Below are 23,932 nucleotides of genomic sequence, written 5' to 3'. Positions count from 1 at the left end.
TTTGGTGTCCTTGTTCTTACAACCTGTTCTTTTTGAGAAGAAGCAGGAGGAGTTTGAGGCATGGGTTGAGACCTTTCTACCATCTGCTGTGAGGAAGTAGCAGCAGTGGTTTATAGTGACTTTTGTGTTGTCACTGGCAGTTGCTCTGGGATCTCATCTTCCAGAGTTGCCTTTATTGTAGGTTTTGGGGGTTTTTGAATTTTCTTTTGTTTTGGTGGATTTAGGTGTGTGTTTCACAACAGTTGTTTTGCTGCTGTGATCACCTTGAGCAGTGGGCTCAGCAGCAGATACCCGAGGAGCAGTGTTTGCTGCTAAATTCTGCTCAGGAACCTCTGCTTGTGTTTTGGAAATAATGGTTTCATCAGACTTTAGAGATTTATTGAAAAAAAATCAATTTTAACTATTTTTAAGGCTTTATTTTGATTTTCTGAAAACATTTTGACGCTATTTACACATGGAGTACAAGATAACTTGCTTTGATCCATGTTTAGCATTCCAATCCTAGAGATGAAGTTTTCAAAGGTAGATGTATCAAATTCTTAGGTTTGTACATCTGCCAACTGATCTTTAGGATGGACATGATGCAGAGAAATCAAACCTTTTTCATAGCAATCCCCCACAAAGTGGTGTCTGATGTCAAGTGATGATGGATGAATGAGATACTGGATTTTGGTCAAACACTGTTTGTTCATCAGTGGATGAGCTTTAACAGCTGTTTTGTACATCTGCTGCTCTGATGATGGAAATGATTTTAGTATCACGTCCAGCATCTGTTGATGGTGAATGTGAGTTACCTGCAGAATCAAATTCTTGACAAACACATTTTAGATGCTAATTTATTAGAATTAATCATATCAACAGGGTTTACAGGGATTTTAATGTAGAAAAATTTCTGGCCCTTGCATTCAGGTTTTACCACTTATCTATTTCAAGTTTTGAACACTTCTATAGATTTTGACAGTGGTTGAGTATCCCAGATGATCATCACATTTACCTTTGATCACCCATTTTGTGTTTTAGTATTCCTTTTGAGAACTTAGAGTAAAACCTTGAGCAACCAGATGTTTGAAATTTGTTAACAATCAACTTTGATATGAGATGGAAACTTGAGTCTGAAATGACCCTAACTATTTCACCATCCCCTTTTGATTCATTATCAAGGAGTATATCACCATATGCAAAAATAAAAGGATTATATATCCCAACAGGTGATTGAACTTTTACTATAAAAAACAAGTAAAAGTGCAAAGTATATCATTCTTAAAGAAAAAATAATATATCCTGTTTTATTTGAAGGAAACTTTACAGAGAAAAAGAGTAAAAGTTTTCTGATAATAAAATCAATTAGATATGGTGTGTCTCAAAAGTTAAAGTAAATTCGAATAAGGTCAAGATCATTTCATTCTCAAGCTTAGGACAATGGTCAGTGGTTTGAACCAAAGTCCTGTAACCACTGTTTGGTACCATTTCCTTGTCAGTTGATTGTTACCATGAGGAGCCCATTCACAAAGGTTTTGAAAGTTCTTTGTGATCCTTATTACCATGTGAATAATTTCTGAGAAATTTGGCCTATTCCTCTTTATTGAAAAAATATCGGGAGATACTTTTGTTACCTGAACTTCCCTGATACAGTGATTGAGCATGGTTGATTGATGACATTATGTTTGACCAAAAATGCAGATCTATTTTTGGTTTTCCTTTTATAGGATTAGCCTGTGGACTCTTAAGTGTTTTGGGTTTATACTCTTTTCTTTTGAATTCAAAAGTTTTGAGATAAATACACTTTTGAGTTTTTGTAATTTTTCTTCTTTCTCTTTTTACCCTTTCCATAGAAGAGTATTGAAACTTTTACTGGAAGGTTTTCAAGGAAAGAATACTCAATCCAAAATCATTTTCTGCAATGTTTTGAGACATTTGGACATTTTTGCACTTGCTTATGCCAAAATCCACATTACTCATGATCTGGATATTTTGACTGCTGATTTTTGATGTGCGTAAGTGTGTATATGTTTTTAGATGTTTATTTAAGCCCTTTTTACACTTTTAGCCAAGTTTTAAATTTATAAAACACGATATTTACTAACACTAAACACACATATGGGCAAGTGCACCCATCGTGGACGTAGTATAGTGTTGGTAAGATACCGAGGTCGTCCAAGGACACAAGAGCTTTTAATACCGGTTTATCCTCAACGTCTAATCAAATCAAAAAGTTAGAAAAATGTTTTAAACTAAGAAAAATAAAAACTAACTAAATGCTGAAAAATAAAATAAAATAAAAAAACAGATAGACAAGATGAATCACTTGGATCCGACTCGTGTATTAGTATAACCTTTGATTATTTTCGCACTTTTGCACTTGTTTAAGAGATTATCTTAGTTATTGTAGTAGGCCCCTCTTTTGAAGGAGACGTTACCCTCAACCCAGTAGTTTGAGTCAGCAAGGATACAATCCTAAAGGGTCGGATTATTGAAAGATAATGAATTAAGTTATTAATGCAAATTATGGTAGGCCCCGTTTTCGGCGGTGACGTTACCCTCGACTAAGTAGTCTGAGTCAGCAGGGATACAGTCCTAAATAGCCGGGTTATATTATTAATAGTAGCTAGCTTATGAGGGGGTCAAAGAGTTTGGATCCCCGCCATCCAATACCCATGGGCATTGAAGGCGGTCCTATTAAATTTGACCCAGGTCCCAAGCAGGACCTCTAAACGCTGAACAAGGGCAAGACCTTTACCAAACCGTTCCCTTAACCCCCGACCGGGTAGCCAACATACCTCCATATAGACCGTGGAGATATGAATGGTGAAAATCTTTTATTTTATATAGACAGTAAAATAATGCCAAGACACCACGGACAAACGATAAGGAAAGATCACCTTCAACATAAGTAACTAGTTATTAAAGTCATTAATACAAAACCAAATAAAAAGTGCAAAAGATTAAAAATAAAAAGTATTATACTAAACACTTGTCTTCACCAAGTGATGTAAGAGACTTAGGCAAACATGGCCTTGATTGTCAAGAACTCTTACGATCAATCTTGGATCCCGAGACGACTCACACACTCTATGATGGACAATGGATGATGGTGGTGGATGATGGTGTTATGGTGGTGATGGGTGGTGGATGAAGTGTGAGAGAGGTGGTGTGCCAGGGGATGAGAGAGAATGGAACCAAGCTCCTCTATTTATAGGCTGAACAGAACGCTGGACACGGCCCCGTGTCCGCTGGACACGGCCCCGTGCCCGTCTGACATTCTCTCTCTTCATTAATTGTAATTGCGAATTACAATTAATGCGCCTGCTGTACTTTCAACACGCCCCCGTGTCCGCTGGGCACGGCCCCGTGGTGAGCAATGGAAGCTTCTACTGGTTTGTCTTTTCTGCTGCTTCCTGGGCACGCCCCCGTGTTCACTGGACACGGGGCGTGTTCAGACTTCTGTTCTCTTCTCTTTGTCTTGGGAGATGCCGTTGAGGGTCCGGGCAGTTTACTTTTGTCCCTTTTCTTGTATTTATGGTAGAATTAGTGGTCTTTTTGCTTCTTTTGTGATTTTGAGCTCATTTCATCCTGAAAATACAAAAGGAAGACAAAAACACTCTTTTTCCAACATTAGTACTTAAAAAGGGTTAGTTTTATGCCTTAATTGATGTGTTTTATATGTTGCATTTTACACACATCAAATACCCCCACACTTGAACTTTTGCTTGTCCTCAAGCAAAACTCTTTTAATGTGGCTTTACACTCCCAAATGGAATAGGTAGAAGAGAAGTTTTTTTTTTTTTTTTTTTTTTTTTTTTTTTTTTTTAACTTGTCCTAGAGTGTCGGGAATCCAAGGTTTGTATAGGTTCTATTTTTATTTTATTTACAATCTTATTCGTCATGGTTTATTTTGAACTTTTCATAAGATAAACTACTTAATTGGGCATAGCATGCCTTATTAAAATTCCATTTATATACAAGTTCACATACCTCACGGGAGATCACTCAATCACTCGGCCGAAGGTGTATATTTAAGTGAATCGCTCGAGAGCGGCACGGATTTACATTCTCCATATGCTTGCCAAGCGATCAATCCTCCTCCTTTTTAACTTTTTACCTTTGTAAATATCAAGAGGTCTTTTGGGGTGAAGGCTTGGGTTTAAAGGTGGGTGGTTGGTTAGTGGTTAGTAAAAAGGGCGAAAATCGTAACAAGTGTCGGTTTTCGTGAAATACCTTATTTTTGGTGACATTTATTTTTGAAGTATTTCTCCAAACAAGCTTTTTGTAGCTTATGTTTGTTTTTGACTTCATCATTTTTTTTTTTTTTTTTTTGATCACCTTAAATGGTATGTTTATGAAAAACCGAGTTTGTTACTAAAATAAAGGTAAAAAAATGAAAAAGGTTTTTGGTGGGTAAAAAAAAAATTGTTTTGGGGGTAATGAAATGAAAGGTTTAGGCTCAAAGGGGTTTTCTAGGGGGATTATGGGTAGGTAAAAAAAAATTGAAAAATAATGGTTTTGAAAGAAAAATAGTTAGTCCTAATGCCTCCATCATTTACTTACTTGGGTTTAAGTTGGTAAGGACCGGGAATGCATCGTCGTGGCAAGTTCTAGATTTGTAAAGACCGAGCGGCTATTCACACAAGAAACGAAAAATGAGCATTTAATCTAAATATGTGTATTTTTATGCTCAATAAAGGCTCAAAACTCACTTTTTGTGGGAATGGGTTTTTTAATGTGATCAAGCATATATAATCGAATTTTAGCTAGACTTGTTATACCGGTTCATAATTTTCTTATGTTAGTTCTTTTTATCACGACGCTATCGGTTGTAAGTTTGTAAAAATATAACCCTTTTATAACTTGTTATTCCCAACTTAAACTAAGACAAGTAAATAATAAAAATGAAAAAGTTTTTGAAAAAATTTGAGGTGTTTAGCGGTTCCAATAGAGTTTTGTGTAAGGCTTGTTTTAGGATTTTGCAAAATTCCAAGGTTTTAGCATCCCCCCCCACACTTAAATTACACATTGTCCTCAATGTGTCCAAAAATGAAGTTTTTGGTTGATTAGAATATGTAAAAGTGTGTTTAAAACAAAGATTTGTGTTACTGGCGCTCTGGACACGGCCCCGTGTTGACCGGGCACGGCCCCGTGGTCAAGTGCCAGTAACAAAAATTATAGAAATGAAACAGAAGCCTGGACACGGGGGCGTGTTCGCTGAACACGGCCCGTGTCCAGTTACCTGAACTGGGTGATTTCCTGCAGGGGGCTCAGCACGGGGCCGTGTTGGTTGGGCACGGCCCGTGTTGAGCTTTCTGTTGTGGAGACTTTTGTCGGTTTGTTCTGTTCTTCTGCATGGTTCCATTTTTTTCTCGTTCCTTTTTTCATCCATTACCACCATGAGTGTGATTTATTCTGCAAAAACTAAAAGATTAAACTAAACTAAGGATAGGTCCGCGGAATGCCTCCGTGGTGCGCCACGTTTATAAGGGTCCTTGGCTAGACCCAATTCCCGGTCATACGTCTTTTGATTGGGGTGCCTTGCCTCCCAAGTTACACCGTCGGAGAGCGGCATCCAAGCTTGAGTCGATAACCTTCATGTAGTGGATCGGGTCGTCATCCTCTATTCTTTTCCCAACTCCGAACTTTACCTCATCGTCCCCGTATCTCAAAGTTAGTGTCCCGTCATTCATGTCCACTACTGCTTGTGCGGTGGCAAGGAAAGGTCTCCCTAGAATAAGAGGGACCTCGGTGTCTTCCTCCATGTCGAGTATGACAAAGTCAACAGGATAAACGAATCTGCTTACCCTTACCAAGACATTCTCGATGACACCTTGCGGGAACTTGACTGATCGATCCGCGAGTTGTATGCTTATTTTTGTGGGGCTTGTGGTTCCCAAGCCAAGCCTTTTGAACATTGAATAGGGCATGAGGTTAATGCTAGCCCCTAAGTCGGCCAAGGCATTGCGAACGGGAGATTCCCCTATTGAGCACGGAATCGTGAAACTTCCGGGATCGATCTTTTTTTCGGGTAGTTTATTGAGCACAAGGGCAGAGCATTCTTCGCCTAAATTAACTAATTGCAAATTTTCAATTTTCTTTTTATGTGTAAGGAAGTCCCTCATAAATTTAGAGTATTTGGGCATTTGGGTTAGGACTTCGATAAAAGGAATATTGACATGCAATTGTTTTAGCAAGCTTTCGAATTTTGCGAATTGCTCGTTGGTTTTTTGACGAATTAACCTACCGGGGTACGGAACCCTAGGAGCCTTGGTAGGCTCTGTTGATGGGGGAGGGTCCTTCTCCTGCAGATTTGTTGGCGTTGATTCTTCAGCGGCTGGAGGTACTTCTGCAGGCCCTACGGTCCGGTTTCGTAGCGTGATGAGGTGAACTTGCGCCTTCGGGTTGGTTTCGGTATTGCTGGGTAATGCGCCTTGTGGTCTTTCGGAAAAATTTTGAGCTAGTTGATTTATTTGTTTTTCTATGTTTTGAATGCTAGCCTGTTGATTCCTAAAGTTTGATTCTAATTGTAGGAATCTTTCCGAATTTTTCTTGTCAGTGTCAGAGACGAGGCGAGATATAGTATCTTCGAGCCTTTCTCTTCCACTTTGTTGTTGAGTGAAATTTTGTGACTCATTTCTTGATTGCTGAAAGTTTGTTCGTTGTGGTTGTTGGTTACTACTATTGCCGGGCTCCCTCCAACCAAGGTTTGGGTGGTTTCGCCATCCTTGGTTGTAGGTCCCCGTTGGAGGACCCGACGGCCTAGGTCTATTATCAATGTAGTTTACCATTTCTTGTTGATCGTCCGTTTCTTTCATGCAACTCCAATTTTCATGTGACCCACCACACCCCTCACAAGCCATAACCGAGACTGTTTTTGTTGTTTCTAATTTTTTTATTTTTGAAGAAAGGGCCTCGATTTGGGCTTGTAAAGAGGTGCTTTCGTCTACCTTATGGGCGCCCGGGGCGATAGTTTTATTTCCCCGGGGAGTGTGCCATTGAAAATTGGTTTGAGCAATTTCCTCAATCTGATTATATATTTCGTGTGGGCGTCGATTACCTAAAAGTCCCCCGGAGCTAGAATCAAGTGTCTGCCTAGTATGTGGCAACAACCCATTGTAGAAAGTGGATACTTGTTGCCATATTGCGAGGCCGTGATGGGGACACTTGCGTAATAGCTCCTTGAACCTTTCCCAAGTTTCATATAAGGATTCCCCGTCCTCTTGTGAGTATGTGTTAATTTCAGCCATTAATTTAGCAGTTTTGGAAGGAGGGAAATACTTATATAGAAATTTTTGGGCTAGTTCATCCCAGGTGTTTACCGATCCAGCTGGGAGGGTGTTGAGCCAAGCTTTCGCTCGGTCTTTTAGTGAGAATGGAAACATACGAAGGCGGATGGCGTCGTTTGATGCTCCATTGATCCGAAATGTATCACATATTTCTAAGAAATTAGTTATATGTAGATGGGGATCCTCGTCCGCGAGCCCGTGAAAGGTTGCGGAGTTTTGGAGCATTTGTATCAAGTGCGGTCGAAGTTCGAAGTTATTGGCTTCGACATTCGGGGCATTGATAGCGGCGCCGAGATTACCTACGGTGGGCCGTAAGTAATCCATGAGGGTACGTTGGTCCGCCATTGGGGGTGGGTCACCCGAAACTTTCTCTTGGTTTTTGGCTTTTAACCTTTTTCTGAGAAAGCGTTCGGGTTCTTCTAACGGTTCCTTTATGTCTTTATTGGAACTGGAGCTCATACACTACGCGAGGTTGGCGTCGGGTTCCAAGTCCTGCAATAAAAACAGAAAAGAATGTTGGTCAGAAGGTTCACCACGGCCCCGTGTCGAGCGAACACGGCCCCGTGGTCGGAGGTACAGTGGTTGTTTTTCAGATCCCAGTTACTGGAAGTTGGACACGACCCCGTGTTGCACCGACACGGCCCCGTGGTCAGCCTTCTGTTAACTTGAAAAACAAAAACTGCCAGTAACGTTGCTGAGCACGGCCCGTGTCCGACCAGGCACGGCCCCGTGCTGAGCTCTGCAGAAGCTGAAAAATCTAAAAAAAAATCCTAAAAATTAAAGAAAAATAAAAAGATGATTAGGCCGTTGATTCCTAACTTTCTTAAAATCCTTGTGTCCCCGGCAACGGCGCCAAAAACTTGATGTGCGTAAGTGTGTATATGTTTTTAGATGTTTATTTAAGCCCTTTTTACACTTTTAGCCAAGTTTTAAATTTATAAAACACGATATTTACTAACACTAAACACACATATGGGCAAGTGCACCCATCGTGGACGTAGTATAGTGTTGGTAAGATACCGAGGTCGTCCAAGGACACAAGAGCTTTTAATACCGGTTTATCCTCAACGTCTAATCAAATCAAAAAGTTAGAAAAATGTTTTAAACTAAGAAAAATAAAAACTAACTAAATGCTGAAAAATAAAATAAAATAAAAAACAGATAGACAAGATGAATCACTTGGATCCGACTCGTGTATTAGTATAACCTTTGATTATTTTCGCACTTTTGCACTTGTTTAAGAGATTATCTTAGTTATTGTAGTAGGCCCCTCTTTTGAAGGCGACGTTACCCTCAACCCAGTAGTTTGAGTCAGCAAGGATACAATCCTAAAGGGTCGGATTATTGAAAGATAATGAATTAAGTTATTAATGCAAATTATGGTAGGCCCCGTTTTCGGCGGTGACGTTACCCTCGACTAAGTAGTCTGAGTCAGCAGGGATACAGTCCTAAATAGCCGGGTTATATTATTAATAGTAGTTAGCTTATGAGGGGGTCAAAGAGTTTGGATCCCCGCCATCCAATACCCATGGGCATTGAAGGCGGTCCTATTAAATTTGACCCAGGTCCCAAGCAGGACCTCTAAACGCTGAACAAGGGCAAGACCTTTACCAAACCGTTCCCTTAACCCCCGACCGGGTAGCCAACATACCTCCATATAGACCGTGGAGATATGAATGGTGAAAATCTTTTATTTTATATAGACAGTAAAATAATGCCAAGACACCACGGACAAACGATAAGGAAATATCACCTTCAACATAAGTAACTAGTTATTAAAGTCATTAATACAAAACCAAATAAAAAGTGCAAAAGATTAAAAATAAAAAGTATTATACTAAACACTTGTCTTCACCAAGTGATGTAAGAGACTTAGGCAAACATGGCCTTGATTGTCAAGAACTCTTACGATCAATCTTGGATCCCGAGACGACTCACACACTCTATGATGGACAATGGATGATGGTGGTGGATGATGGTGTTATGGTGGTGATGGGTGGTGGATGAAGTGTGAGAGAGGTGGTGTGCCAAGGGATGAGAGAGAATGGAACCAAGCTCCTCTATTTATAGGCTGAACAGAACGCTGGACACGGCCCCGTGTCCGCTGGACACGGCCCCGTGCCCGTCTGACATTCTCTCTCTTCATTAATTGTAATTGCGAATTACAATTAATGCGCCTGCTGTACTTTCAACACGCCCCCGTGTCCGCTGGGCACGGCCCCGTGGTGAGCAATGGAAGCTTCTACTGGTTTGTCTTTTCTGCTGCTTCCTGGGCACGCCCCCGTGTTCACTGGACACGGGGCGTGTTCAGACTTCTGTTCTCTTCTCTTTGTCTAGGGAGATGCCGTTGAGGGTCCGGGCAGTTTACTTTTGTCCCTTTTCTTGTATTTATGGTAGAATTAGTGGTCTTTTTGCTTCTTTTGTGATTTTGAGCTCATTTCATCCTGAAAATACAAAAGGAAGACAAAAACACTCTTTTTCCAACATTAGTACTTAAAAAGGGTTAGTTTTATGCCTTAATTGATTTGTTTTATATGTTGCATTTTACACACATCAATTTTCTTAATGTATTTTTAACATAGTTGATTTTTGGTCCTTTTAGAGGATTTTCAACCTGTTTTTCAATACATAAGATCTAAATAGCTAAAGTTTTAATTTTCCTCTTTTTATGCTAACAAAAGCTCTAATGTTATCATCCGAACATAGATTTTCGTTGTCATGAGGTAAACACCTTAGCAGCAGTCATGATAAAAACATCACAACCTTCATAACAACAATTGAAATCAGTTTTGTAAAATAAAGAGATTATACCATAGTTATCAGACATATTTTCAGATCTGAGCACTATAAGGTGTTTTATGCATGATATCACTTGTTATGTGAAGTTTGTGTGTCATATGACATCTTGGTTGTTTTACAGAGTATCTGATCCATCATTTTGAACATGATTTCTCGTTGCTCTGTTTTTCAACTAAATACAATCAACCTTAGTATCAATGAATTTTGAGCTGAACTGTTATGTCAAATTGATTGTTAGATCGAATTTGACTGTCCAAGCTCTGATACCAATTGTTAGGATCTGAGGCTCTCATGATTGTGTTTGTTTGCATAAAATGAACATTTAGAACATATGACATGATGTAAGTGCAGCGGAATTGTATACAAACTTTATAAACACAAACATAGAAGAGAGTAGTATGTTTAAACACTTGTTTCACCTTGAATCGAATGATTACAATGAAAAGCAAAAGGTTACAATGCAAGCTTACAAACTAAACTCCCCCTCAGCCTGATACCTCAAGGTTGGTTGCACAAGATGAAAGGATTGGACTGGAGAAGAAGAATCTACTTAATCAATCAAATGTAACAGTACAGGGTACTGTTACATTTATAGGCAGTCCAAACCACTGAGGCATCTCAGCTGACGTCACCATGATAGTGACATCTAACAAACTAACAAACTCCATCTACTGTTCTACAACTACTGAGCATACAGACACTGATTATACTTAAAACACTGATGTATAAACACAGATTCTTCATTCCACTGTTGCAGTCGACCACTGGTGTTGAGCATCAATGCTTTCTTCAAAGGGTGATCAGGCCTTGAGAGAGCAGTACTTTGGTTCTTCATCAGTGCTTGGAATTCATCAGTAGATTGAGCTTCAGCCTTTAAACTTCATCAGTGCTTTGGCTTACATTACATGAAGAGAATCAAAACTGCTGCTGCATCCTTCCACTGCTATGAACCCAGCAGTACTTGTCATGGTCAACAGTGCTTGAACCAGGACAGTAGATTGAGCAGCAGGGCTTTAGTTCTTCATCAGCTTTTGACTTGATCAGTAGCTTCCAGGAACAGCAGTTGTTGATAAGGGCAGTACTTGGAGCATATCAGATGTTAGGATCGCTTTTAAGGGGAAAGTTTAGTGCAAACTGCTTCTTATGATGAATCCACTGTGCTGAACCAGTTTTGGCTTTACATCATCTGTTCCTCTGGTAGGGTTCAATCCCAACATATCTCACCAAGGCCTCGACGGACTCCAACAACCTGAACTCACGAGTATGACCTAGGGAATACGTGCTGAATGCCCAAGAATCGAGGCGGAAACACGATCCCGAATGTCGAAATGTGACGACAAGTCTATTGAGAATAGTCGAATCGCCTTGGGTAGTCGATGTCTAATAGCCGCAGACAATCTATTTCTCGATTTTTATGTGTTTCGATTCTGAGCCCGCAACTGCTGACTCTGATGATTTGTCGATTTTATACGTGTTATGTGTATTTATCTGTTTACATGTTTAAAATTTTGGAAAATTTTTCGATTTTGCTATCACTTCGATCGACACACACGACTCGCATTGCTCTTCTATCTCAAAATGCTAACAAGTCGCTACAATCTAGACGACATTATGCTACGATATACGCTTATACTATACTCGACATGCCATACGATTATGCTATACTACCCGATATGCTATACACGACCGATATATACGAACGACACGCGAGCTTTGAGTGATAGGTTTCTGTATTCTGACTGCCTCTGTGATTGAATGCGTAAGTGCTTCTGTGCTTATGTGTTTCTGTGCCCTACATGCTTACGTGCTTTTGTGCTTCTGTGACTACGTGAATCTGTCGTTATGTGCTTATGTGTTTATGCGATACGTGTTTCGACGTGTTCCTGAGCTTTAGTAAGTAGTAGACGTGTGAGGTGAGATTCAATTTTGATGTGTCCGAGACCTACGACGATGTCTGTTGCAGACCATGTCATCATCCGGACACCGAACCCCACTTACCCGCCAAGAAAAGAGAGACAGACGTCTTGCTGCTATCATCGCCAAACAAGTAGCTAAGGCTGTGAGCGATGTCTATGAAAACGTCAGCAAATCTTCCGAGGAGTCAAGAACTGAAGCTCCCAAGGATGCTACCAAGACTGTTTTCAGCTTTAAACAGTTCAAGGCATGCGGACCAAAGGAATTCACCGGAGAAGATGGCCCAACAGCTATGTTTCAATGGTTTGATTCCATCGAAGTCACTCTGCGCCAAAGCGGCTGTCCAGAAAATCTCCGTACCCTAAACGCAACCGGCGTCTTCCAGTCCCGAGCTCTAGACTGGTGGACGGCCGAGCGAAACAAACGCGGGAATGATGCAGCTTATGAGCTGACATGGAAAGAGCTGAAAGCCATCATGATGGACGAATTCTGCCCTCCCCATGAACGCCAAAAGCTGGAGGACGAGTTTTGGAACATTAAGCAGAAGGATAGGGATAACGCTGCCTTGACTGCTCGCTTTAAACAACTCAGCATCATCTGTCCCGATCAAGTCAAGACGTCAGACATGGCCATCAAGAAGTACATTCGAGCTCTACCCGATTGTGTTTCCGATTTTGTTCACGCCGCAAAGACTTCATCAATTGAAGAGACTTACTTGCTTGCTGCCGAGATCAACGACAAGCGAGTAAAAGCTGGTTTCTGGGATAAGCCCTCCAAGTCTCTACATCAAGCCACCACTGCATCGACCACCGTAACCGCCACTGCTCAACCATCAAAGTCATCACGCCGCAGGAAGAAGCACAACAACAACAGCTCCAGCAACAAGAACTGTGCTGTCACTACCACTGCTGCTCCTCTGCAAGCCGTACCGGCTCAGCAGCAGTCTCATCATCGACCAGCACCAGTTACTCAAGCGCCGCCAGCAAAGCGTGCTTACACAGGTCCCCACCCGCTCTGCCCGACATGCTCATATCATCATCCGGTGGGTCTCGCCTGTCGTTTCTACGCTCATTGCAATTTATACGGCCATTTTACTGTCGCTATGGTCCTCGTCAAGCCCCAGTTCAAGCCACTGCTCATCAAGCTCTACTCCCAGCCCCACAAGGACAACAAGCAGCTCAGGCACCCGCGATCAATGCTCGAGTATGGTTTGCATGTGGTGACCCTAACCATTTTGCAAACATGTGCCCGAACAGGGTGGTGAAGCAAGAGCCCCAGCAGCAGCTGTAAGGACCTTCAAAAATGTCTCTAGCTAACCTATAAATACAAACCTAGACCCCTAAAAACCCTAGAGTACATGAAAAATCAAGAAAACAAAGTTTTGGGCTTCAGGCGGGCCGCGTAAAGGTTAAGCATGGCTTTACGCGGGCCATGTCAACTAGGGAATTATCAGATAAGTGTCTAAGGTTTCAGACGAGCCGCGTAAAAGACATGCTATGTCTTACGCGGGCCGCGTCAACTTACGGTTGACCGGATAAGGATGCCGGGGCCACGTGTTGACCAGCTGGGGACCTACTTGTGACCAATCAAGCGTACGCCTAGACTAGGCGGCCAGGCGGGCCGCGTAAAAGTAAGTCGAAGGCTTACGAGGGCCGCGTGAAGTCCCAATTTCAGCTATAAATAGTCTGTTGCATGCACAGTCCACTGGTGTCGAAACCTTTTCGTAAAAACGAATTCTCACTACTGTAAACTCGAAAATTCAATTAGTATAGCGAGGCGCTGCTACAATACCGGGTATTAACTCGATCGCTATTATGATTCAACGTCCGATCGATTGAAACTATCCAATGGATGTTTAAGTGCTGCCCGCATTAGGGTTATACTTTGTTATTCGTCGTGATTCTGACAGGATACTTGGGTATTGCCCAAATCTGGGCTATGCTCTGTTATTCGTTGCGAATCCGCTGGATATTTAAGTATCGCACTTTGTCATTCGTTGCGAGGGTTGAATCTCGTGAATTGTCGTAACTGCTGTATTAGTTACTAACCCAGTTTGTGTGCATTGTTATTTAAATTAGGTTAAACAAGGCTAATCAGTAGGCTTATACACTGCTCGTTAAATCTACAATGTGAGTCATTCTCTTTTTATCAATTGTTTTACAATACCTCAAATTATTTTCCAAAGTTATAATTATAGGGATTAAGTTTTTGTAGTCTTCAATTACAGCCGGTATGTGGGGTATTGTGCACATTACTGCTGTTTTATCACTTTAGGTAGGCGAGCCTAAAATTAGTGATATTCGTCACTATTGGGTAACAGGACCCAATAGTGGTATGACCACAGTCACAGAAACGAGTCGAGTGACAAATACTGTGGGTAGTTGGTTGACATATAAACATCGTAATCTCCCTTAATACTGTAAATTATAACAACGTGTCATTTTATTTAAAATGAATGATTCACTCAGTATTTCCCCGCTGACAAAATATTTTTACAACATGTTTCAGGTGACCTACTGTGAATCAAGTACAAGTGCTACGGAGCACTCCCAAGCTTGAAGTAGTGGCTCAAACTAAATAAAGAAATAAACATGTTTTGTAAAATAAAAAGGGAATTCCTATGAGGGTTTGAAAGGCAGACTCTTGTGCGGTTCCCCACACAAAAGGCTTGTCTTTATGAGTAAGAGCGGTAAGCGGCACAGCGATCTTGGAGAATCCTTCAATAAATCGTCGATAATAGCCCGCTAGTCCGAGAAAAGAACGAACTTCAGACGGGTTCTTAGGCGTTATCCAACTTTTGACGGCTTCAATCTTCGCGGGATCGACGTGTATTCCCTGACTATTCACGATGTGACCCAGAAATTGAACCTCCTCTAACCAGAATTCACACTTGGAGAACTTGGCGTAGAGTTGGTTCCCCTGAAGTAACTCGAGAACCAAACGTAGATGTTGCGCGTGTTCGGTCTTCGATTTGGAATAGATCAAGACATCGTCAATGAACACGATGACGAATCGGTCTAAGAAGGCTTACACACGCGATTCATCAGATCCATAAAGACCGCGGGTGCGTTAGTTAAACCAAAAGGCATAACAACGAATTCGTAATGGCCATATCGAGTTCGAAAAGCGGTTTTGGGGATGTCTTCGTCTTGAATCCGCAATTGATGGTAGCCTGAACGCAGATCGATCTTCGAGAAACATTGGGCACCTTGCAGCTGATCAAATAAGTCATCGATTCAACTCCCGATAGTCGATGCACATCCGGAACGATCCGTCCTTCTTTTTGACGAAGAGGACTGGCGCGCCCCAAGGAGAGGTGCTCGGGCGAATAAAGCCTTTTTCGAGTAATTCCTGGAGTTGGTTCGAGAGTTCCCGCATCTCGGATGGAGCGAGTCGATATGGAGCTTTGGCAACGGGGTTAGCTCCAGGAATAAGGTCAATACGAAAGTCGATATCACGACTTGGCGGTAGCCCAGGGAGATCGTCAGGGAACACCTGAGGAAACTCACGGACCACTGGAACGTCTTTGACTTCAACCTTCTTTTTCTTTTCCTTCTCCGCTACTACAATGTTGGCCAAGAAGGCTCGGTATTCCTTGCGGAGATACTTGCTGTCTTGGACTCATGACATAAGCTTGAGACCTTTGGAAGCAGTTTCACCGTACACACATAACAAATCACCGTTTGCGAGGGAGAATCGAATCATCTTTTCATAGCATACAACTTCAGCATGGTTTTCGCGAAGAAAGTCCATGCCTACTATGACGTCGAAACTTCCGAGTTGCATCGGAATAAGGTCGATTGGAAAGATGTGATTGTTGAGCTCTAGGGTACAATCACGAAGAACAGAGTTAAAGGCGACAGTTCTTCCAGTAGCGAGTTCGACTTCGAATGACGAGGACAGATAAGAGCGCTTACGACTAAGGAGCTTCTCGAATTCAAACGACACAAAGCAGTTATCGGCTCCAGTATCAAACAAACATGATGCATAAATACCATTCACAAGGAACGTACCATTAACCACATTGTTTTCCGCCTGAGCCTGACGTGCATTGATGTTGAAGGTTCGAGCATGGGCTGCTTGCTGCTGTTGCTGAGGCTGCTGTCGTTGCTGCTGGGGCTGCTGGGGCTCTTGCTTAACCACCCTGTTCGGGCACCTGTTTGCAAAGTGGTTAGGATCACCACATGCAAAGCAGACTCGAGCATTGACTGCAGGTGCTTGAGCTGCTTGTTGGCCTTGAGGGGCGGGGAGCAGAGCTTGGTTGACAGTAGCTTGCATTGGGGCTTGACGGGGACCAAAACGACAGTTCGCAGTGAAATGACCGTAAAGGTTGCAGTGAGCCCAAAAACGACAGGCTAGACCCACTGGATGATGATACGAGCATGCCGGGCAGAGCGGGTGAGGGCCTGTGTATGCACGCTTCGCTGGCGGTGCATTGATCACTGGAGCTGAGCGGTGGTGCTGTTGCTGCTGAGCTGGTACAGCTTGTAGAGGAGCAGCAGTTGTTGCGGCAGCACAGCTCTTGTTGCTGGAGCTGTTGTTGTTGTTGTTGTTGTGCTTCTTCTTTCTTCTGGATGACTTGGAGGATTGAGCAGTGGCGGTGTCGGTGGATGCTGTTGTGGTGGCTTGATGCAGAGACTTGGTTTGCTTATCCCAAAAGCCAGACTTCACTCGCTTGTCATTGATCTCAGCGGCAAGTAGGTAAGTTTCTTCAATCGTTGCTGGCTTGGCGGCGTGAAGAAAGTCGGCTACACAATCGGGCAAGGCTCGAATGTACTTCTTGATGGCTTGATCTGGGGTCTTGACCTGATCGGGACATATGATGCTAAGCTGCTTGAAGCGAGCAGGAGAGTAGCGTTGTCTCCATCCTTCTGCTTGATGGTCCAAAACTCGTCCTCCAGCTTTTGGCGTTCATGAGGAGGGCAGAATTCGTCGATCATAATTGCCTTCAACTCCTCCCATGTTAGCTCGTAAGCTGCATCATTTCCGCGCTTGTTTCGTTCGGCTGTCCACCAGTCTAGAGCACGGGATTGGAAGACGCCTGTAGCATTGAGAGTGCGGAGATTTTCAGGACATCCGCTTTGGCGCAGAGTGACTTCGACTGAGTCGAACCAGTGAAACATGGCGGTAGGGCCATCTTCTCCGATGAACTCTTTGGGTCCGCATGCTTTGAACTGCTTGAAATTGAAAGCAGCCTTGTTTGCATCTTTGGGAGCGTCTGTTCGCGATTCTTCAGACGACTTGCTGGCGTTCTCATAGACGTTACTCACAGCCTTTGCTACACTTTTGGCGATGATGGCGGCAAGACGCTTATCTCTCTTCTCCTGACGAGTCAGGTGGTGTCGGGATCCAGACGACGACATGGTCTGCAACAGACATCGTCACAGGACTCAACACAATGAAGTCGAATCTCACCTCACACGTCAAGACTACTAAAGCTTAGGAACACGTCGGAACACATGTCACATAAACCCATAGGCACATAACCACGGATACACGTAATCATAGAGCACAGAAGCACATAAAGCACATAGATCACGAAAGCACACAAGCACGTAGAGCGCAGAAAACATATAAACACATAACACATTCCTATTTAACCGCAGAGGTAGTCAGAATACAGAAACCTACCATTTAAAGCTTCGCGTGTCGTTCGCATATATTGGCCGTGTATAGTACATCGGGTAGCATCGTATAGTCGTATAGTATAATATAGCATAGTACCGTCTAGATTGTAACTGGACATCGAATTGAGATAGGGTAGCAATGCGAGTCGTGTGTGTTAATCGGAGTGATAGCAAAAATCGAGCGAATCATCAAAATAAAACACATAAACAGGTAAACACACATAAAACACATAAAAATCAAAGAATCATCAGAGTCTGCGGTTGCGGGCTCAGGATCGAAACACATGAAATCGAGAAATAGATTGTCTGCGGCTACTAGACATCGGCTACCCAAAGCGATTCGACTATTCGCAGTAGACTTGTCGTCACTTTTTGACTTTCGGGATCGCGTTTCTGCCTCGATTCTTGAGCATCCAACGTGTATTCCCTAGGTCTTACTTGTGAGTTCAGGTCGTTGGAGTCCGTCAAAGCTTTGGTGAGATGAAACATGTCCGAAATAAATGGCCAAGGTTAAGGTTTCACCCCTGGCTTAGCAATTTCTTCCTTGTTTTTAGGAAAATCTAAGAAGAATTTTCATCAAAATGGGGATTTCACTCCTGATTTGGTATAATTCTCCTTGTATGTTATTGAAAATATCCGGATAAGCTTGAGTAAATGGATAAAATCATCGTAAGTCAGGCAATTCAGTCTGGAGTTTGCGGTTTTCAAACCTATTCCTGGCTGAATCGATTAGCCTTAAACTGGAAATTCGGGTGCAGTGATAGCGAAGAATTGCAGAATAGAGCACATAAGCTTGGTCTGTTGGTTCCTAACTATAGTCTAGGTCTCTATGACAGCGACCCGGACTAGGTCGTGTCTAGCCTAATTCCCTATAGTTATGGCTCTGATACCAATCTGTCACACCCCAACCGATGGCGGAATCATCGGGGCATGGCATTGAGCGAAACAGATTGTTCAAAGAAATTCCATAACAAGTATTATTACCGAATAGTTTAATTATCACGTCCCATACCGTGACCCATAAGATAAATTTAGTTATTACAGACATAGATATCCTTCAAACAAAACATGTTCCGACAACCCAGATAAATTGTCTTGGTTTCTAGACTCTTTCCTAGCCTCTATTTCACAGCAGGAAGAGCAAGTAAGCATCCTAAACACCTGTCACATACGTTAAAATAAAGTCAATACATATAATGTAAAGGTGAGCATACAAGTTTAATAATAGCATATAGAGTTCGAATAGTTTACGCATAACCAGCACGTACACAGAGGGAAATGATGCGTGTTAATTATCGACATGGACCTATCGATACCAACGACTACGGGTTGACTGTCCGAGACAGTTCGCAATACATGATTACCACCGTAATCCATGCAAGTAATTGTCCTTAACAACCCCCATGTGAACGGGTGCTGAGTCCAAACTATAGTACTACGTTGCTAAGGCAGGTAGACAGCATTCCACGTGTAAACCTGGTCGGCCTTTCGTCTAACACTTGGCTGTTTGATTACTTATCATGATTTTAAGGTATTTCGACAGCGAGTTAAACTGTAGAACGTGGGTTCTTACTTGCTTCATCAGTTCAGACAGGAATCACCCAAGTCCGGCCGGTGAACTGTTCGGAACGGTAGTTTAGCGTTTAACCCGAAATCGGTGAACCTCGTAGATAGAATCCGAATCTTGAACCTCTTGACTGTCAGAATGATTAGACAGTTGGTTCGAGCTTCGTTTCTATCGGTTTTAAGGTTTTGAGTGTAAAAGATTGAGAAAACTTGTATCTATTTCTTTCAACTCTTTTATCCTCTTGAAAGGGTTTGGATTTATGTGGAAATGTTTAGACCTATGAAAGATCTACTTGTTTGTTTATGTGGAAATCGGTTAGATCCAAACTATTCATGGTTGAATGAGGCCAAAGTATGATGTTCTTCAAGAACACCATGATGACATCACCCAAGAACACTTAGATCTTGATGATTTCACGGTTAGAAATCAAGTTTTGAAAGATAGAAAGGTGTAGAATCATGTAATGATCAAAATTGTACAAGAATTAGAGTGAAAACTTACCGGAGTTGAGAGAAATCTGAGAAAAGGTGAAGAACGAGGGCTGGTTCGGTCAGAGCTTTCCAAAAGTAGAAAGGGTGACAATGACAAGGCTATTTATAGGCTCCAAAAGAGAAAAGTGGTAGCCGATCGGCCAGGATCTCCGATCGGCTGGGCTGCTCGATCGAACAGCATGTTCGATCGGCTAGCCTGTTCGATCAGTGATTCCTGTTCGATCAGGAACCCCTTTTTGAGTGTTTCGCGACGATTTTCGATGTTTTGATTTCGATGGACGATGATACGAATACGATAGAGTTCCTAGTCAAATTACTTTCAGTCCCAACTACGATATCTAACATACAATCATCTATAATTCTCGTTTCGATGTCGGTTTCGATTGAGTTTGATTGCTTTTCGAGTTTCGATTCGAGTTTCGATTTATTCGATTGAATACCACACAAAACATAAAGTAAACATGCACAAGTAACACATAAGGCACACACACACATATAGCAATACCAAAATTCGCATAATTCGAGGTTCGAGTTCGATGATGAGTCTATTAACTTGATTATTGATTGATTAACTTTATTGCTTTGTTACTTCCTACTATTCATAGTCGTAAATCGGTCGCATTGATTAAACATTCGATCATTTTATTTAGACAACACTTACTCCACATAATACAAAAATAAGAAAAGACCATCAACAATCAAAGAAGTCAAAGTTGACTTGGACTTTGACTTTGACTTTGTTACATTTGTAAAGAAGAAAGACGGATCGATGAGAATGTGTATCGACTATAGGGAATTAAACAAAGTTACAATTAAGAATCGATACCCATTACCTAGAATTGATGATCTTTTTGATCAATTGCAAGGAGCTAGATATTTTTCTAAGATAGATTTGCGCTCCGGATATCATCAATTAAAGGTACAAGAAGAAGACATACCTAAAATTGCTTTCAGAACTAGGTATGGACATTACGAGTTTACAGTCATGCCCTTCAGAATAACAAATGCTCCAGCAGCATTTATGGACATGACAAATAGAATCTGTAAACCGTACTTGGATAAATTTGTGATCGTTTTCATCGACGAAATACTTATTTACTCCAAAAGTCAGGAGGAACATTGTGAGCACCTACATGCACTCTTAACCTTGTTAAGAAAAGAAAAGCTTTATGCCAAATTCTCGAAGTGTGAATTTTGGCTATAGGAAGTGAAATTTTTAGGACACATGGTGAATCACGAAGGTATTCACGTAGATCCCTCCAAAATTGAAGCGATCACTAAATGGAAGGCCCCGAAATCAGCAACGGAAGTTAGAAGTTTTCTAGGATTAGCTGGATATTATAGGCGTTTTATTAAAGATTTTTCTAAATAGCCGTACCATTAACCAAGCTAAACTGTAAAGCTGTAAAATTTGAATGGGGACCGAGACAGGAAGAGGCTTTTAGAATTTTAAAGAAAAAGTTAACAAATGCCCCAATCTTAGCATTACCAGATGGAACAGAAGATTTTGAAGTTTACTGTGATGCTTCTATGCTAGGATTAGGATGTGTGTTAATGCAATGCAAAAAGGTAATTGTGTATGCCTCAAGACAATTGAAAAAGCACGAAGAAAACTACATGACTCATGACTTAGAATTAGGAGTGGTAATTTTTGCCCTTAAAATTTTGGAGACACTATCTGTATGGAAGTAAGTTTACTGTCTATACGGATCATAAAAGCTTAAGGCACATATTTGGGCAAAAAGAATTAAACATGAGACAAAGAAGATGGATGGAAATTCTAAGCTATTACGACTGTGATATTCAATATCACAAGGGAAAGGCAAATGTAGTTGCAGATGCCTTAAGTCGTAAGTACCATGAAAAACAAAAGCGAGTTCGTGCCCTTAGATTAAATCTACAATTAGATTTAATGGAACAATTAAAGAGTGTTCAAACCACAGCAATCAAGGATGATGCTGAAGGAATGAAAGGACGAACAAAAGAATTGGAACAAGGAAGTGATGGAATTTTTAGATTCCACAAGAAAAGGATTTGGGTAGCTAAGCAGGGAGATTTAAGGAATAAGATTTTAGAGGAAGCCCATAAATATAGATATACATGCACCCTGGAAATAATAAGATGTACCAAGATTTAAGAAATAATTTCTGATGGATAGGTATGAAAAAGGATATAGCTAGTTATGTATCTAGGTGTCTTACTTGCTCACAAGTTAAGGCAGAACACCAGAAACCTTCAGGGTTACTTCAACAGTTAGAGATGCCTGTTTGGAAATGGGAACTAATAACCATGGATTTCGTTACTAAGTTACCCAAAACCAGAATAGGTAATGATGCGATTTGGGTAATTGTGGACCGATTAACCAAGTCAACTCATTTTCTACCCATGAAAGAAACTTTCACCATGGAAAGATTAGCAAAACTATATGTTGATGAAATAGTATCCCTACATGGAGTCCCACTCTCTATTGTATCGGATAGGGATAGTCGTTTTACCTCACACTTCTGAACAAGTTTCCAAGAAGCCATGGGTACTCGATTGAATTTAAGTACGGCTTATCATCCCCAAACAGATGGACAAAGTGAAAGAACCATTCAAACCTTGGAAGACATGCTTAGAACATGTGTAATAGATTTTGGTGGAAACTGGGATGATCATTTACCTTTAATTGAATTCTCCTATAACAATAGTTATCATGCAAGCATTGAAGCTGCCCCGTTTGAAGCACTGTATGGACGCAAGTGTAGAACTCCAGTTTGTTGGGCAGAGATAGGGGAAAGTCAATTATCAGGACCTGAGATTGTACAAGAGACCACCGACAAGATAATGCAAATCAAAGAAAGACTAAAGACAGCTCGAGATCGCCAGAAGAGTTATGCAGACAATCGACGCAAGCCACTAGAATTTCAAGTCAAAGACAAGGTACTTTTGAAAGTTTCTCCTTGGAAAGGAGTAATACGATTTGGAAAGAAAGGAAAGCTGAGCCCCAGGTACGTAGGACCATTTCCAGTAATCGAACGAATAGGACCAGTTGCTTACCGTTTACGACTACCAGAAGAGTTAGCTGGAGTACATGATGTATTTCATATATCCAACCTCAAGAAATGTCAATCTGACGAATCTCTGGTCGTGCCCTCTTCAAGATGTAAAGGTAAATGAAAAACTAAAATTCGTGGAAAAACCACTACAGATAGAGGACAGAAAGATCAAATTTCTTAAACACAAGCGACTGGTGCTGGTCAAGGTCAAGTAGGATTCGAAAAGAGGACCTGAATACACCTGGGAGCTGGAATCAGAGATGAAGCGCAAATATCCACACTTATTTCAATAAATCTCGAGGACGAGATTTCGATTAAAGTGGGTAGGATGTAAGGACCTTCAAAAATGTCTCTAACTAACCTATAAATACAAACCCAGACCCCTAAAAACCCTAGAGTACATGAAAAATCAAGAAAACAAAGTTTTGGGCTTCAGGTGGGCCGCGTAAAGGTTAAGCATGGCTTTACGCGGGCCGTGTCAACTAGGGAATTATCTGATAAGTGTCTAAGGTTTCAGACGGGCCGCGTAAAAGACAAGCTATGTCTTACGCGGGCCGGGTCAACTTTCGGTTGACCGGATAAGGATGCCGGGGCCACGTGTTGACCAGTTGGGGACCAACTTGTGACCAATCAAGCCTACGCCTAGACTACGCGGCCAAGCGGGCCACGTAAAAGTAAGCCGAAGGCTTACGCGGGCCGCGTGAAGTCCCAATTTCAGCTATAAATAGCCTGTTGCATGCACACTCCACTGGTGTCGAAACCTTTTCGTAAAAACGAATTCTCACTACTGTAAACTCGAAAATTCAATTAGTATAGCGAGGCGCTGCTGCAATACCAGGTATTAACTCGATCGCTATTACGATTTCAATGGATGTTTAAGTGCTGCCCGCATTAGGGTTATACTTTGTTATTCGTCGTGATTCTGACAGGATACTTGGGTATTGCCCAAATCTGGGCTATGCTCTGTTATTCGTTGCGAATCTGCTGGATATTTAAGTATCGCACTTTGTCATTCGTTGTGAGGGTTGAATCTCGTGAATTGTCGTAACTGCTGTATTAGTTACTAACCCAGTTTGTGTGCATTGTTATTTAAATTAGGTTAAACAAGGCTAATCAGTAGGCTTATACACTGCTCGTTAAATCTGCAATGTGAGTCATTCTCTTTTTATCAATTGTTTTACAATACCTCAAATTATTTTCCAAAGTTATAATTACAGGGATTAAG

Source organism: Helianthus annuus, chromosome 16, assembly GCF_002127325.2.
Source record: "Helianthus annuus cultivar XRQ/B chromosome 16, HanXRQr2.0-SUNRISE, whole genome shotgun sequence".
NCBI classification, from domain to species: domain Eukaryota; kingdom Viridiplantae; phylum Streptophyta; class Magnoliopsida; order Asterales; family Asteraceae; genus Helianthus; species Helianthus annuus.
Note: the sequence above shows the minus strand (reverse complement) of the source record.